This window comes from Anomalospiza imberbis, chromosome 16, assembly GCF_031753505.1.
Source record: "Anomalospiza imberbis isolate Cuckoo-Finch-1a 21T00152 chromosome 16, ASM3175350v1, whole genome shotgun sequence".
NCBI classification, from domain to species: domain Eukaryota; kingdom Metazoa; phylum Chordata; class Aves; order Passeriformes; family Viduidae; genus Anomalospiza; species Anomalospiza imberbis.
Genome location: NC_089696.1, coordinates 6,065,633 through 6,080,640, shown reverse-complemented (window position 1 = coordinate 6,080,640; position 15,008 = coordinate 6,065,633). Strand labels below are relative to the sequence as shown.

At 40.7% G+C, this 15,008-nt stretch overlaps 1 long non-coding RNA gene across 1 annotated transcript; it reads left to right on the top strand.

Annotated features, from left to right (window-relative positions):
- The first annotated feature begins 9,415 nt into the window (after positions 1-9,415).
- On the top strand, positions 9,416-14,765 carry LOC137483551 (uncharacterized). Its single transcript, XR_011004518.1, has 2 exons — positions 9,416-10,821; positions 14,620-14,765. It is a non-coding gene; the product is annotated as an uncharacterized lncRNA (long non-coding RNA).
- Positions 14,766-15,008: the final 243 nt, after the last annotated feature.

The window sequence follows — 15,008 nt, the reverse complement described above, 5'->3', positions numbered from 1 at the left end:
TGTGTCCCCTTTGCAGTAAAGAGCTGTTACTGGTCTTACTGGGTACAGTGAGCGGCTTCAGCTCAGTGTAGGTTTCAGGAAAGCCTTGTGGAAAGCTGATTCTCCAGCAGCATGTGACACCAGACTTCTTTCTCAGGCTGAAAATGGGACGTGCTTAGGGACAGTGCCTGGCCTGGGGGAGAGAGAGATTTCATTTTAAGGCACCTTCCTTTCCCTCCTCTCTATTTGCTATCTGATAATTACAGCCTCTTGGTGGAAAAGGCTTACTTGGTTTTCTTAAATGTCTTGGAATATTCAAGTAGCTTGGATCACTCTCCAGCTGGTTAATAGGCAAACAAGTACATCCAGCTGGTCAGTGTGTATCTGGAGCTTGGAATGGTCTGTAGGGGATGCAGGATTGCCTGGCTGGTAGCTGGGGGTGTGCTGAGCAGATGGCAGCATTTTTGCTAGGGCAAGAACATGAAACAGCTAGAAGCACTGGAGGACACTGTAATCATGGGAGATGGGGAAAACTGTGGTACAAAAATGACACAATAAATTGATAGAGGTCAAACCCTACAGGTAATGAAAATTCATTAGCTCTGCTATTCTCTCATACAGCAGCAGAGTAAGTGTAGAATTGACCTAAATTTTTTTGATAGAATAAATGTAAAACCCCACCAAAAACAAAACAAAACAAAACAAAACAACAAGAAATAAAACCCAAACCGAAAAAAGCTCAGGCTGCAATATGAGAATTATCTGTGCCACCTGTTCTTGTATTAGTTCTTCCTTAACTTTTATATGTAAATGTACATAGATATTTTGGGCAGAATTTTTAGGCTGGATTAAGCAGGGTGAATATCATAGACAATGAGGATAAAATAGTATAAAAGGAAGGTTATCTTGATATTTGCATCACCATCTTATGTGGAACTTGGCATTGTGCTGGATTTCATCTTTGTCTTAATTGCTTCAGTCATCAAATTTCTACTTTTTAAAAAAAGAAATTTAGAGGGAATGTGGGCATTTAAATTTAGCATTAGAGGTCATATAACATTTCTGATTACTTCAGCTATGTACTTTTCTGTTTTTAAACTTTTGGTTTAACACCTCTGAGAGTGCTTGTTGGCCTATCCTTTGGAGATGCCAAATTTTACATGGGTTTCAAAACAAAATGGATGGCTCCCTGCTGATTTCTCTTCCTTTAAACACATTATTTCTGGTCCCAGAAGGCTTATCTGCAGACTGCTGGACTGCTGATGGGTGTTGAGGGGTGGAATTATGACATGTTTTCTTTACATCAGTGTTGGTTTCCAGCACTAGCACCAGTTTTATCTTTATCAGTTTCTGATGAAACACTTTCAGATCATAGTTAAATTCACTCATCAAAAATAAAAGGCAAACCCCCAAGCTGACCAAGAAATTGCTAGTCTTCTTCCCCAAACCTTTCTTCTTCTCCCCCAGACCTTTCTGCCTCTCCCTGCTCTTTGGTTGGAGGAACCTCCTGTTCTTCAATCCAGGTCCCAAGTTCAGGAGCTGTTTCTGGAAGTCAGGGAAGAGGAACTGTCTGGTGTGATTGTGTCTCCATTAAATCGGGGGGATTTCAATGTAGTTTGGATCAGTCTGTAGTTCCCAGCCAGTTTAAATTTGCAAAGTTTAAAATACTTAGATATTTTAAACCAAATACTCACTTTGCTGAAGGGAGCTTGAGCTTTGAAAAATAAAATGGAGTAGTCCATTGGAAAATCCTTACTGAAGTGTGGCACTGCTGTCAGGTCCAGAATTTGTTTTCCAGATGTTAATTTGATAGAGCTGGGGTTGGAACTGCTCAAATTGCTAAAAAATTATAGAATGGTTGTAACCCTTCAGAAGGGATGTTCTAGGCTGATTATTTCCTCTCCAACAACACCCTCCTTTGATGTGTTTGCCATTGCAGAGTTAAGTCTTTGCATTTGCTATCCTCTCATGAATTAGTGGCCATGGATGCTTTTTTCTGTCTTATAAATGAACAGTAAAAACCTGTCAAGCTCTTAATCTCTTTTCACCAAAAAATAGCTTTGATCATTGCAGGATATGATTCCTACTAAATGTGTGTGATATTAATATCTTTTCTTTTTTTTTAATATGTCAATCTGAGCTAGAATTTCCTTGAGCAAAATGACTGGGACACCAATGGGGGGAAAGTTAGGCAAAATTTCTATAGATGAGATAAAATGCTTAAAATACCTCTTTAAGAACCTTTTAAAAATTTTAACTGTTGATTTGCATTTTCAGTGTAGTACAGGCATTACAGCAAGCCTTGTTGAAGGACAGTATTAAACCTTTTATTTACAGAGTGCAATTGGGTCACTTCCCTCCTGTAAAAATGATAGATCAAATGGTTGTTGTCTTGATTTATAAAGAATTAGCAGGAATTACACACAACTCAGTGTAGCTACACACAGTTCAGTCTGTACTAGAGGTCTATCTGCTGCAAAATCAAGGCCAACATCTTTTCAAGGCTGGTTTCAAGGGAGATTAAAGAAAATCTACAAAATTGGATTTTCCTAAACTAAGATTCAGGTTGGGGTAAATGACATTTAGGTTACTGCCTCAGGACACACCTCAAGTGTGTGCAGCCACTTAGCATCTTAAGCCCTGTTGAGGGTTATTCCTTCCAATAATGAAAACGAGTTTGTGTTTCTAGAGTGATAAACAATACCCTCCTCAGTGAGCAAAGAGATTAACAATACATGACATTAAACACAAGATGTGCAAAAAAGGAACAGCACACTCACTAACTCCTCTGAGCTTTATATTATCTCAAAACATAAATTTTGTTGCCAATGGAACTCTATATAAGAATTAATTAGGGAACTTCAGAAGCAGTCAAAACTCTTGTATGCCATTACAAATTTATCATTGCTGAAAGGATCTATTTCTGCTGTCAGACATCATGCTTATGTGGCAGAATATGGAATAAACAATCTTCTTCCTATATAAAGAGCCCTGGAAAAATGTTTGGAAAACTCATTTTTAAAAAGCCAAACGTGTTTATTTTCTGTAAGGCATTGCTGATGAAACAACCAGCTAGTATGCTGCCATTCACATATTCAAACAATATCAGCAGATCCCTTGGTCTCCACAATCAGAGATAACCTCAAGTGTGTTGAACACTGCAGTGCTTGAGCCTGTCCATAGGTGTTTGCCCCAAAAGAGAGGCAGGAGGTGTGCTGGAAGTAAACCCCTGCCATCTGAGTGCTTAGGCAAAGTCCTCTTGCACTGCAGGACCAACTTACCTTTCCATTCATTTTTATTTGAATTGCATTAACCAGAAACAGTTGCTCTTCTCAGTAGTTTTCTAAGCTTATCTCACTCATTCCAGTGTCAGTATTAGATGTGTAATTGCAGTTATATATCTAATGCTATCAAGATACTAGGCAAAGACAATACTTTGTATTTCCAGTTATTGCATATAGTTAAATATGCTGTGCTACTAAATATTTCAGTAACTCAACAACTCCACCCCCAACAGGTGTCAGAATAAGTGATATAGGGAGGGGAATTACGTATGCTTCTCCTGTAGGCATTCAAGGCCCAGCCAATATGAAAATCAGAATGCCTCACAAGTGTTTTCCCTGCAGTATGTTCTAACTAAAGTGACTTCACCTGCAACTGAGAAAAAATCTTTCTCCCATCCTCTGTGCACTCTCAGATGCCTTGTGCAGCTCAAACACCATCCCAGATAACAAGACATTCACATTACTGGAGTCTGCACAGCACTACTGACACAAGCTCCTGTGGGACCTCGCCCTTGCTGTCCCCACAAGAGCACTACCTTCTCTACAGTGCCAAGAAACACAGCATGAAGGGCTGCTGAGCAGTGGAGAAAGTGGGAGCAGGAAAAGGTGATGAAAGAACTGCTGAAGAGCCCAAATTTAACCCTCTGAGGGCTGACCTGGCAGGACTGGGTCTGTATGCGGTACTGCAGAGCCTGGATGTGAGTGCTGGGTGGTGGAATAGGAGCAGGGGGAGGAAGGACAGGGGACCAGAGCACTGAGGATGTGAGGGGCTGCCAGAGGAGCTGACTCAGGGCAGAGCCTGGGCAGTCTCAGCAGGCACTGTCCCCACCAGGAAAGGGCTGTACCTGGGTATTCACAGTAACAGTGGCTGTAAACCGAGGGCAGAAACACTTCAGAGAAAATGGTGTTCTAATTTTTTTCCTTGGCTCTTGGAGTGGACCCTGTGCTATCCTGTTGTTTTAAGCTTTGGGGAACCTCAGACAGGTAAGGACTTAATGCTGTCAAAACCTCCAGTATGAGTCTTTCCTATCTCTTGAGTGGTTTACATCAGATCCTCTCACGTCTCTGTTGTATCATTTTACTGACAGGCCAGATTTGCCAGAAATTCACACTTTTGCTGCACATCTTTCACACACACACAGAGAGTGTACTGTGGGTGTGATCCTCATCCTGCTTTGTCTGCTGTTTTTATCCATGCTGTATGTCACCTTAAATGCACAATATTAGACAAAACTGCTCAGGAGCAATATTTTTTTAGGTAGCAAATCTGTGTGGTTTAATGTTATCATTTCTAACTAAATGTGATGCGTTGAGCTGTGTGAAGCTATTGCCCCATAAATACCTGGGAGTGCCAGAGATGTGTTTATTTGTGGTTCAGCTTGCTGCCTGATGAGCAGGGGCTTTCTCACACATTCTTCTTGTCATTCTTTCATGTTTCATTTTCTTACAGTCCCATGGTTGTTTGTTTTTTTTTTTTTTTTAATGCCATGAGGATGAAGTTCCTTCTGTGATAAAAAGCCTTAGAGCCATTATCAAAGTGTGACTTTGCTGAAGTGAATCTATCCTATCACTCTTACCTGTTTGAAATGTTCCCTTTTATTGTAGTGAGTCCTTAATGTGGGTGTGATATGTATGAAACAAATCCCTGAGAGGGACATCCTACAGCCTCTTCCTGGGTGCTCCTGCTCCTATAGGCTCTCTACCAAGACACAGTGCACAGCCTTCCTTATGAGAAATCAAATGCCAGAACTTGTGGGTACACCTGCATTGCTCAAGGTTAGCCCTAAAAATTAGGCTAGAAATTCAGGTTGGATAATAAGACTGTCTGTCTTTCAGTGATGATATTGAAACAGGGAAGTATTTTCTGGAAGAGATTACAGTTCCTTTTAAAGAAGAAAGGCAAGACAAATTTCTGTTGGGAATGGCTAGTTAGAGTTGATTTGGAATTGGGAAGGACCTAGGTACTTTTGGAGGTCCTTTCTATTCCATAATTCTTCATTCTGTGCTTCATCATTTCACAGATAGTCTAGCAAGATGCAAAAATCTTAATGGAGGTTGTTAAAATAGAAATCTGTCAGGTTTCTGTGAATTACAAGCCAAGCAGAAGATCTCCAGAGAGAGGGGGGGAAACAACTCTGAAAACCTTGTACTCAAAGATGGGTCTACACCTGAGAACATTAACACAATGTGAAAGGCTGAAAACATCTGCCATCAAGTGAGATCCAGGAGATCTGTGTGAAACTCTAACTGCAGCCTGTTCTGAACATGCAGGAGCAGCTGAAAACGTGGAGATATTGAAGAAACTTGAAGTTAAGGGGCAATGAGCAGTGGAAAAAAGACTTGTGTACTTTGATTTATATATAATTTTCTAATGTCTGAGAATTGAAATCTTGAGCAGCTTTTCATACTTAATAGTATTTATGAAATGGGTTAATTGAATTATTTGAGTTCCTGAATTTTAAAAATGTTTGATTTTAGATTTTGATCATGTTATGGGTAAAAGCTATCCTGGCATGAAGAATCATTTGGGGGAAGAACAGTGTGAAGGCAATTACATTTTAGTGTTATATTTTAAACATGGTAGCATGTAATGTTTTGACAGTCCCTGGCTTTTATTAGTTTAGGTATTCAGTTCTAATGAAAAGCTTAATAATAGACCATGACCACTTCTGTAAAGAAAACACAGAGGCTGTAAATGTTACAGAAATAGTGTTAATGGGTGAAAATAGAAAATTAAAACTTTGTAGGGAACAGGAATATCATGCACACCCTGCTGGCTGCTCAGTGAGTAGAAATAAGAATGCAGCCCCTTGAAAACAGATAAACATGCTGTAGCTGGGCTGAGTTGGAATGTGGAGGATGAGGGATCCTGCAGGATTTAGACAGCAAAGTCATCTCTTTGGATGGTAAATGGAAACATAGCAGGCAGATCCAAAGCAATGCAAACTGGAAGAAAGAGTTTTAAAATGCTTGCACATAAGGATGTGCTCAAAATTGTTGCAAGAATCATAAGGTGTCATATTGTTGAGGACCACTTAGGTATGTTTGCTGAATTAGGAGATGTAAAAGAATGAAAAAAGCTATGAAATGAGGGAGAAATCTATATGAAGGAGAAAATAATGTAGAAAGTTGCTCAAATGAGGAAGTAAATTAACAAAGCTATATGCTTTTTTCTCTAACTCATCTACAATGGCAACAGAAATACTTGAATTGAATTAAAATGAATATATCTTTTTATCCAATAAACAGTTCTCCAATTTTCCTTGCATAAAGCTCACTTATTGTATATATCAGAGGTGATTTATCCATAGTATTCTATGCTGGCTGTGCCTGACGCTCACTATTGAGCTTAAAGGAGTCTTTGGTATAGAGCTTGATTTCTTTGGAAGTGGTAAATTAGATACTTCCATTGATGTATTTAGATGTGAAGGGAAAATGGGCTTGATGAGGATTTTATACTACATGGCAATTTAGGACTGAGGTATGCATGATTCCTGTTTTACCATCCAGCATCTTGCTTGTACCCTTAATGGAATCTCCAGAATTTCAAGTTTAATGAAGGTTTCAAATGAAAGATGATTGGATATTTACAGGTGTTAAACTTTTACTTGATATCTTTGTCTCAGATCTCCTTTGTCTTAAATATACGTCTATTCCTTACTTTCTTTTATTTTTTCCTCTGAGGTGGAAAATTAGTTCAAAAAATTCATCTGATGCTGAGAGCAGAACCAGAATCTGTGTCCAGTGTATTAGCTGAGAGTGAGGTTTGGCTGACACTGAACTGGTTGGTCCCTTGTGATGGCCAAAAGTAACTGCTAGGGGGCTAAGAAGACAAGGCTCCTGTAGTGTGGTTCTCTCTGCTGGTTTTTAATACAGCTCTTTTGTTGATTGACCGAGTTTTCAGGGAAACCACACCAAGTACAGCTTTTGGGCTACAGACTTTCCCAGGTTTTAAATAGTTATAGACTAAAAAAATGTCAGTTTAATCACTTTCAGCATGGTTTAGGCTTTAGCTCTCCACAGAGCTGCTTTTAAATATTCCTGTGGTCAGAGAAGGATGAAGAGTCTGATTTGTCTGATGCTAAACATTATGCCTTGTGAACGCTGACCAAGAACAGAGACTAGATGGTGTTAAAGAATAAAATAGGGATTTATTAGAGGGCCTCAATGGATCCACCTTGGGCAGCACAAGAGCCCAGCCAGGGCTACACCCCAGGTGAACCAAAATGCTCACAAAACGCTTGACCAGTCAGGAGATTTCATAAGTTCTGCTGCATTTGCATATTGGGGTTAATTGTCCAGCTACAGCTTTAGCTTATGAAATCCCATCCTTCTTGTTTTTCTCTCTTCAGCCCACGTTGTTTGTGCTCTTGGGCCTGAGATTTGGATCATTTGTCCTTGGTCCCAAGCTAGAAAATGAATTGTTTTGTCTCCCTACTCTGTGAAGAGAGCTCACCATCCCATAATATGGAGCTCAGAACTGCACACTAAAGCAGCGCAGAATGTGAAAAATACAAAAGCTAAAACCTGAGGCATCAAACAGACAAGTAAGTACATTATGATGTGCCACCAGCAGGAGCCCTGTCTGTGGGTTCTGCATGGGCTGGGTGTGGTGGTGTCACAGCCTGTGCATGCTGAGGGAGCAGCTCCTCCCTGCAAAGCCAGGGACAGACCCAACCTTTGGTCCTCCTCACTTGTCCCAAACAATCAATTTATCTGTGCAGCCACACTGATGCTCCAGCTAAACTTGCTGCATTAATTATATCTGCCCTGAGCTTACAAGCTTTTAGAGCTATTTGGAACATGAATTTTACAAGCTTGCAAGTCAGCAAGGGGTTTTCTTCTTCCAAGGTACCCAACCTGCAATTAAATGGAACTGCCAGGTGCTGGTCATTATGAAAACACTCCTTCAGTCTGCAGATTTAGGATAAAGGATTGATATTTCTAAGTTATTCAATAAGTATCAGGGAATGGTTATACTTTAAGACACCGTGTTGGAGACTTTCTGTCATTCTCAAAATCGAACTTATTCAAGAATGTTCTTGCCAAGGAATGTGACAGAGACATTTTCTTCAATGTACTCATTTACAAGTTAAAAACATGGACTGAGATGCATTATACACATTTAAACCCACAGCTGGGTCTAATGTGCACTCTCTTGGTGTTGTGAGTGGCTAATGGTGGAGTATCTGGGCTCTGACAGAGCTGTATAGTTTTAAAAAATGCCTACTAATATACCTCAAATTTTAGTTTAGAATGTAGTAGTCTGTGTAGTGGTGTCTTAGTGCACTTAAGGAGGTCTCTGTTTACTCCCTCAAGATGAGGGAGCAAATGTGAATTTGGGAAATCTGAACAGAGAATTTGTGAAGAGATGGCACAGAGACAGGAGTATCCCTAAGCCCATATTACAAAGTATTTCCCAGGAAGCTGAGTATAATTTTGTGAGATTCTGGATGCTTCCTCCAGTGTTTCCTTACCCTTAATCTCTTTGTGGGTAGCTTCCATCACCATGCATGAATTTTTATATTAGTAACCACACTAATTCAGACAGCAGTGTTTAACTGGAAAGTGTTCTGAAACTGTTAGGTGTTCTGAGGAGATAGGAAAGAGAGCTTTTATCCACCAAGCATTGTTTTGGGTCAATAATTAGTTTGTGGTCCACCAATATAAAGAACCTACTGACTGTCTATTTGATATCTATTTTTGATGAAAGATTTCATTGCTGGTTTAAATTCTCTGGCTTCTGTTTAATCTCTTCCAGTGGTTCAGGTGCTATAGGAGAAGAATATAAGACATTTTATATTGCTCATTACTTACACACATAAATATTTGAATATTTTGGTATTTCAGTCCTATCTGTTGTAGGGACTTTGTTTTGAGAAGTATCTTCTTATATCAAGCCACAGCAGACTTCCTGATTGTTCCAAACATGAGTTCTTAGCAAAATAAATGGCAACAGAGCTATAAACTGAACTGAAGAGAGCTGCTTTTAATAGAAACCTTCAATCTCAAGTTTTCTGCAGAGCACTCTAGGAAGACAAAATCAGGAAACTGAGCCAGGCTGGGACAGCCCCAGAAAGCAACAGTCCAGGGACCCATAGCTTGAATGCCATCAGTGTCTCCTGTGAAACACCTGACTGAGAAGGGTGCCCCAGTGCAGAGTGGGAGAGTTTCTTTCATAAGGGCTAAGGATTTGTCTCTCTTTAAGAAGGGATGTTGTGAGCAGGCACTGCCAGAGAATGTTGCTCTCACAAAGGGCAACCTCTGCATGTGGGTCATGGAGAGCTGCAGGAGTTACTGCAAAGGCAAACCCAGCAATGCCTCCTTTTATCTCTGCTGGTTTCTCTCCTTCTCTCACCCCTCACTCCCAATGTAGATCAGATTCCTTAAAGCAGCTGCTTGACTTCCAAAAATGCTCAACCCTCCCGTCTCCCACTGAGAGGAGGAAATGGTTACTATGGCTTCACTGCACAAGAACAGATGCATTTCAATATGTTGGGTACTAAGCACACTGTTAGGGCTGTTAAAGTCCAGAACAGGATTGGCCCATGGACAGCCCAGATAAAGCTGCCCTGGCTCCAAATTCCTTGTGCTTAATTTCTGACACTATAGAGAGTATCAGTAAAAAATAACAGGAGAGGTCTGAGTCCTGCTTCTGCTCTTCCTTCCCTGGTGTTTCACCAGGTTTCAGACTGATTAAGGGCCCTAAGAGAGGCTAATGCATTCAGATGAGCCAAAAGCTGCCTCTGGGACTGATCCTACCCTCAGTATATAAGGAAACAGTCAATGGACATATGTGGGTTAAGAAAGTGGGGGTGGGAAGCTATGGCAATTTCCAGCAGGAGGGAAGGGGATTTTGGTGTTTATGCTATTTACCTGACAATAATTGCAGGCCATTAAAGGGAAGAGAGTGCACACTGTACACTGGAGTTGAGAGAAACTAATTTTCAGACTTAGGGGAAATTTGAGTGGGGATCTGAGTGGTGTGGTTTGGTCCCTCCTCTCTGTGCAAAGTTAGTGAGTGAATCATCAGAAACATTTTGACATTCTGCCCATGCAATCCTATTCACTTCAGCTCATTTCTAAAACCTGATTTTGTGCTCTGATATATTCATTCTGAAGGGAGTCGGGGTGGACTGGGAATAGTTTCTGGATCTTTTCCTCCATCACTAACTTCTATAGGGGCTCTAAATAGAAATGTAGCATACTTTGCTGAAGCACATGAAATGCCAGTTCTACAGTGCTGTCATTCATAAGAACTCAGAGATGTTATGGTAGTCAGTTCCCTGAAATCACACTCATTTTGGCATTTCTCTATTTTTTTCATCTTTGCAGAAAATGGTGGCTCTGAGAATCAACCTGTCTAATTTGAGTGAGACCTTCCATTAAGTGAACAAATAAGCTCTCTCTTTCTGGTTGTCTCAGATCTTGAAAGGTTTTCAAAAATCCCTTTTTTGCTCACATCACAAAGCCTTACAGTTTAGAAAGCCTAGAATTCAAAGCTTCATCTACATTTTTAATCTACAAAAGTAAATCTTCTGCTAATCTTAGATTTCTGGTAAGTGGGTTTCTTATTTTATCCTCCATTATTTCTTTTGATTGGAGTTTTACTGCTGTGTTTTCTAAAGGACCACAATTCATTTCTTTCCTATATGAAAATGTGTTTAAAGACTTGTCCATCTGCAAGGTCATTTATTTTGTAGGCATCTTTATAAATCAACCCAAGTACTCTGAACACGATAGCAGGTTAATCTATAAATACCCTCAGTGGGGATGCAAAAAGATTTGAATAAATCATTGATTTGCTTAAGACTGGAGGTCAGGCAGAAAGAGGCAGAAAGTAGGTAATTGGAGTGATATCTCTGGGGAGAGAATTAACAGAGCTGTTTCCAAATAGCACAGAAATACCCCCGTCAGTGTTTGGGACAGGTGGGCCCCAAGCAGTCACCTGCTCAGGGAGCACAGTGAGGACCAGTGCCCAGCAATCAGTGCCAGAGTTGGCACTGGGTCCCCTGTGCTGGCGAGGATGGGGACAGCTGCCTTGCAAGGGACATGTGAGGCTTGGGCATGTGGTGGCTGTGAGAAAAGGGAATTATTGCTCTTGCCTGTTCCTGACACCTACTAAAGAGCCTGTCCTGAGATGCTCTGGGAAGCTGTGCTGCAAGGAACAGTGTCTAAATACAATATATCACTAGGCTGTCCCCAAAACAAGGCTGGTGAGCCCAGAAGGACCAGCCCTGTGGTCTGTGAGTGGCACAGCCAGGGCTGGGTGTGTGCAGGCTCCCTGTGTGATTCTGGTCCTGTGCCACCTGTAATATATCCTCATCCTATGCTTCAGAGGTATGTATTTGTCTTGGCTAAATTCCTCCTTCTACTAAATCTGTATCATCTCTGAAAGGCTGGGGCAGAGCAAGAGTTGCCACTCAAATTGCTTTCTTATCTGGATACCATTTAATTGACTAGTCACTTTTGACTTTTTATACAGCATCTCTTCCACGTGTGACTTTCTTTTCATTCTTGTTCTGATGTGAACAGGATGTGATATGCTGAAAACAACATCTGAGGCTATCAAAACATAATGAATAGTGTCTGGAAAATATAAAAGAAAAGGAGAAAACATTAAAAATATTTAGTTGCAGTGAAAGAGCATCTCATCTTCCTACATGAAGAATCATGGCTTCTGAGGCTTACCTTGAGGTGAGCATAGGAATCATCAAAAGTTGCCCTTTCTTTGACAGTCAGGACTTATTTCTGTGTCTGCTAAAGCCCTTTGCATGTTAAAGCCCTGGCTCTTTTGTTGGCTTCCCTTTTTCTGTGACTTGGGCAGGACAGCTGTAACAACTTCACTGAAATATCCAAGAGCAGAATAAAATCAGTCTTGGAAAGAAATGTTAGTTTCTTTATCCTTGTGGGACTGTGTGTATATACAATAAAAGGGAGTTCAGTGTTCCTTACTGGTTACTTAAAAGATTACCTTTCCAGCAGCCTCAGTTCACTGAGGCACTTAAGCATGGATTTAATTTTAAGCACAGAATGAAGTGAGAGCCAGTTGTCAGCTCTGTGCTTTTCATCTCCCCAGCTCAAATTATCTTCCTTGCAGCTCTGATCTTATCTTCCACTTACATATTCTCAGTCCTCTGTGGCTTCCTATCTTGTCACCTCTTTCACATACCTTAATCTCACCTTAAAAATGCCACCCAGTTCTTCCTATCTACAGGGATTTGCCTCACACAGAGGCAGTCTCTGAATCCCACTTGACACTGGCAAATTCCCTTGACCTGCAGCACATTCCCTTTTCTGAGCACGGGGCTGCTACTCTTCTTCCCTTGTCCCTGTCCCCCACCCCACCAAGGACCTTGCTGGTGGTCCCTTGCCACATGTGCCAGCACTTTTCTAAATAATTTTCTGCCCTTATTCCTCTCACTCATCTCATTGTTCTTTACCATAATTTAATTTGAATGTATGGTACAGCTTAAAAACTTCAGAACAGCAGGTGTCACAAAGAATGAAGTTCTCAAACGACAGGGTCAATATTCTTTGTAAGAGCTGTGTGTGCAAATTCAGGTGCAGAGGTCAGGCATGGATCTGAGCTCCAGCTGACTCAGGGTGGTTCATTCCGGGCCATTGCATGGAAAGACAAGTGTGTGATGTTTGAGGAAGGAGGCCCCACTGAAAGATACCAATGCACACAGCGCCTCTCATTTGCACCTCTCATTTGCATTTTGCTTGCGTGTTAATGTCTGTGGATGCTTTGTTTTAGAACTGATTGGAAAGACTGATTACATCAGTCTGTTATTGAAGGAAGGTATTTGCAGAGGACAACAATAATAAAAGCTATTAAACCTTCAATACATTCCAGCTTTCAAAATCACAAAATGTGTCACCCTTTCAGATTTTTTGGTCTTTACCTTCCTAGTTCTTCCAATTTTAACATAGTAAATGTAGTAAAACCTCTGGTGAATGGCCATTTAAACTTTTATTACAACTTTGATGCTAGAGTACAGAATTTGGTCCCTCATGAAGTTCTGCTACCAGTAATACAGAAAATCAGTTCACTCTTTTGTGATAAACTGCACTTTAATTCTTACAAAGCACTGTAATTTCACTCTTCTGAAACACTTTTTCTCTCCAACAAAGCTAATTTCAAGTCATGTTTGTTTACCTGACTAACCTTGTCTTTGCTTGTTGCATCACTTGTTTTTCAGTAAATGCTGCTGGGATTTACTGTGACTTGTTAACTATTACTTCCACCAATTGCCTGATTAAATTGTATTATTCAGATTGTAACATGGCTTAAATGACAGGAATTAAAAATAGATCCTTTTCTCTAGGGCTCAAGACATGGAACCATAAAATAAAATGCCTTGAAAACTTGTTAAAAGCCTGGATTAATTTTAAAATTCATAAATAAAGCGATTGCAGCAATTAACTTCGTCTCTCTTAAGAGACTCTAACTATACAAGCTAATCTCTGAAGGTTCTTTGAAAGTATTGCCCACAGTCATTTCCAGGCACGAGGTCTCAGCAGAGTCCTGTCCTACTTGAGAGGTTCAGCCTCACTGAGGCGGGAGGATTTCCAACTTATGCTCCTCGGAGTCTGCGTTTGCTTTGCTGGAAATGTGCTGTGGGAACAAGAGCCAGAAGCAGTTGTGGCATGTAATCATTAGCAAAGACTTCTATCACCTCTTTTATAAGTCAGCTCTGACCGTATTTCCAAATGTGTCGCTGCCACAAGCAAGTTACTGTGTTTGTGAGAATTAATTCAAAGTTGGTAACAAACTACCGGGACAGTTTTATCTGAGATTCTGCTCATAAATTTGAGAATGCCCCATTTACCAAGTGACCAGTTTTACTTAAACATTTTTCAAACACTGCCTTAGAGAATTAGGAAGACCAGGAGAGGGAGAAGAGTTGCTGTTTCTGTTTAAAACACGAGCCAGAGGTTTTTAATGATCTTTAGTCTGCAGCTCCCATGGGGTAGCTCAGAATCGCGGCAATGTGCTGTTAATTAGCTAGGTTGGATAATTGAAGCCAAGGCTGCGTGCAGTTCAGTGTGAGTGACAGAAGCTGCTCAAAAGGCAAAATAAAATGTACGTGCTATGGAGTTGCTGAGCTCCCTGTGCCTCGTCAGCCTGCAATAAGTACTAGAGCTGGCTGTTTAAAAATTGGCCCACAGCTGTCCACAGACCATTGTGGTGGTATTACTGCAATACCTGAAAGCTACTGGTCATATCCTTCACTCCAGAAAAAGACTGAACAAATACATCCCAAAAGAGCTGCAAAGCTCCATACTATAACTGAAGAAGTAGCTTAATTGTTTTGTAGCAAAGGAAAAAAATGCCTTGTTTTCCTGGCAGGGGCAAGAAGCAGATGCACACCTTCACATTTGGACTAAGCTGACCAGTCCCAAGGCAGTTCTCATCCAGGAGCCAGGGATCTGCAATGCAGAGATGAGTATCACTACCTTCAATTTTACAGATCAGAAAACTGAAACGCAAAAAGGTGAAATTAATTACCCCAGATCTGTTCTTCCCATGGTATTGTCATTTATAAAACTGGAGCTGGTCTACACTAATTCTTTATCCAGCTGGCTCTGAAGCTTATCTGTCCTGTTTTGTACAGCACATCTTAAATCATGGGCAATATATTCTATGAGCCTTGTAGGTCTTGCATAGTGAGTAGATAGAGCAATAAAGTAAGTGTGTAAGGACTGAAATGCAGCTCCTCATCACAATTACTTGGCAGT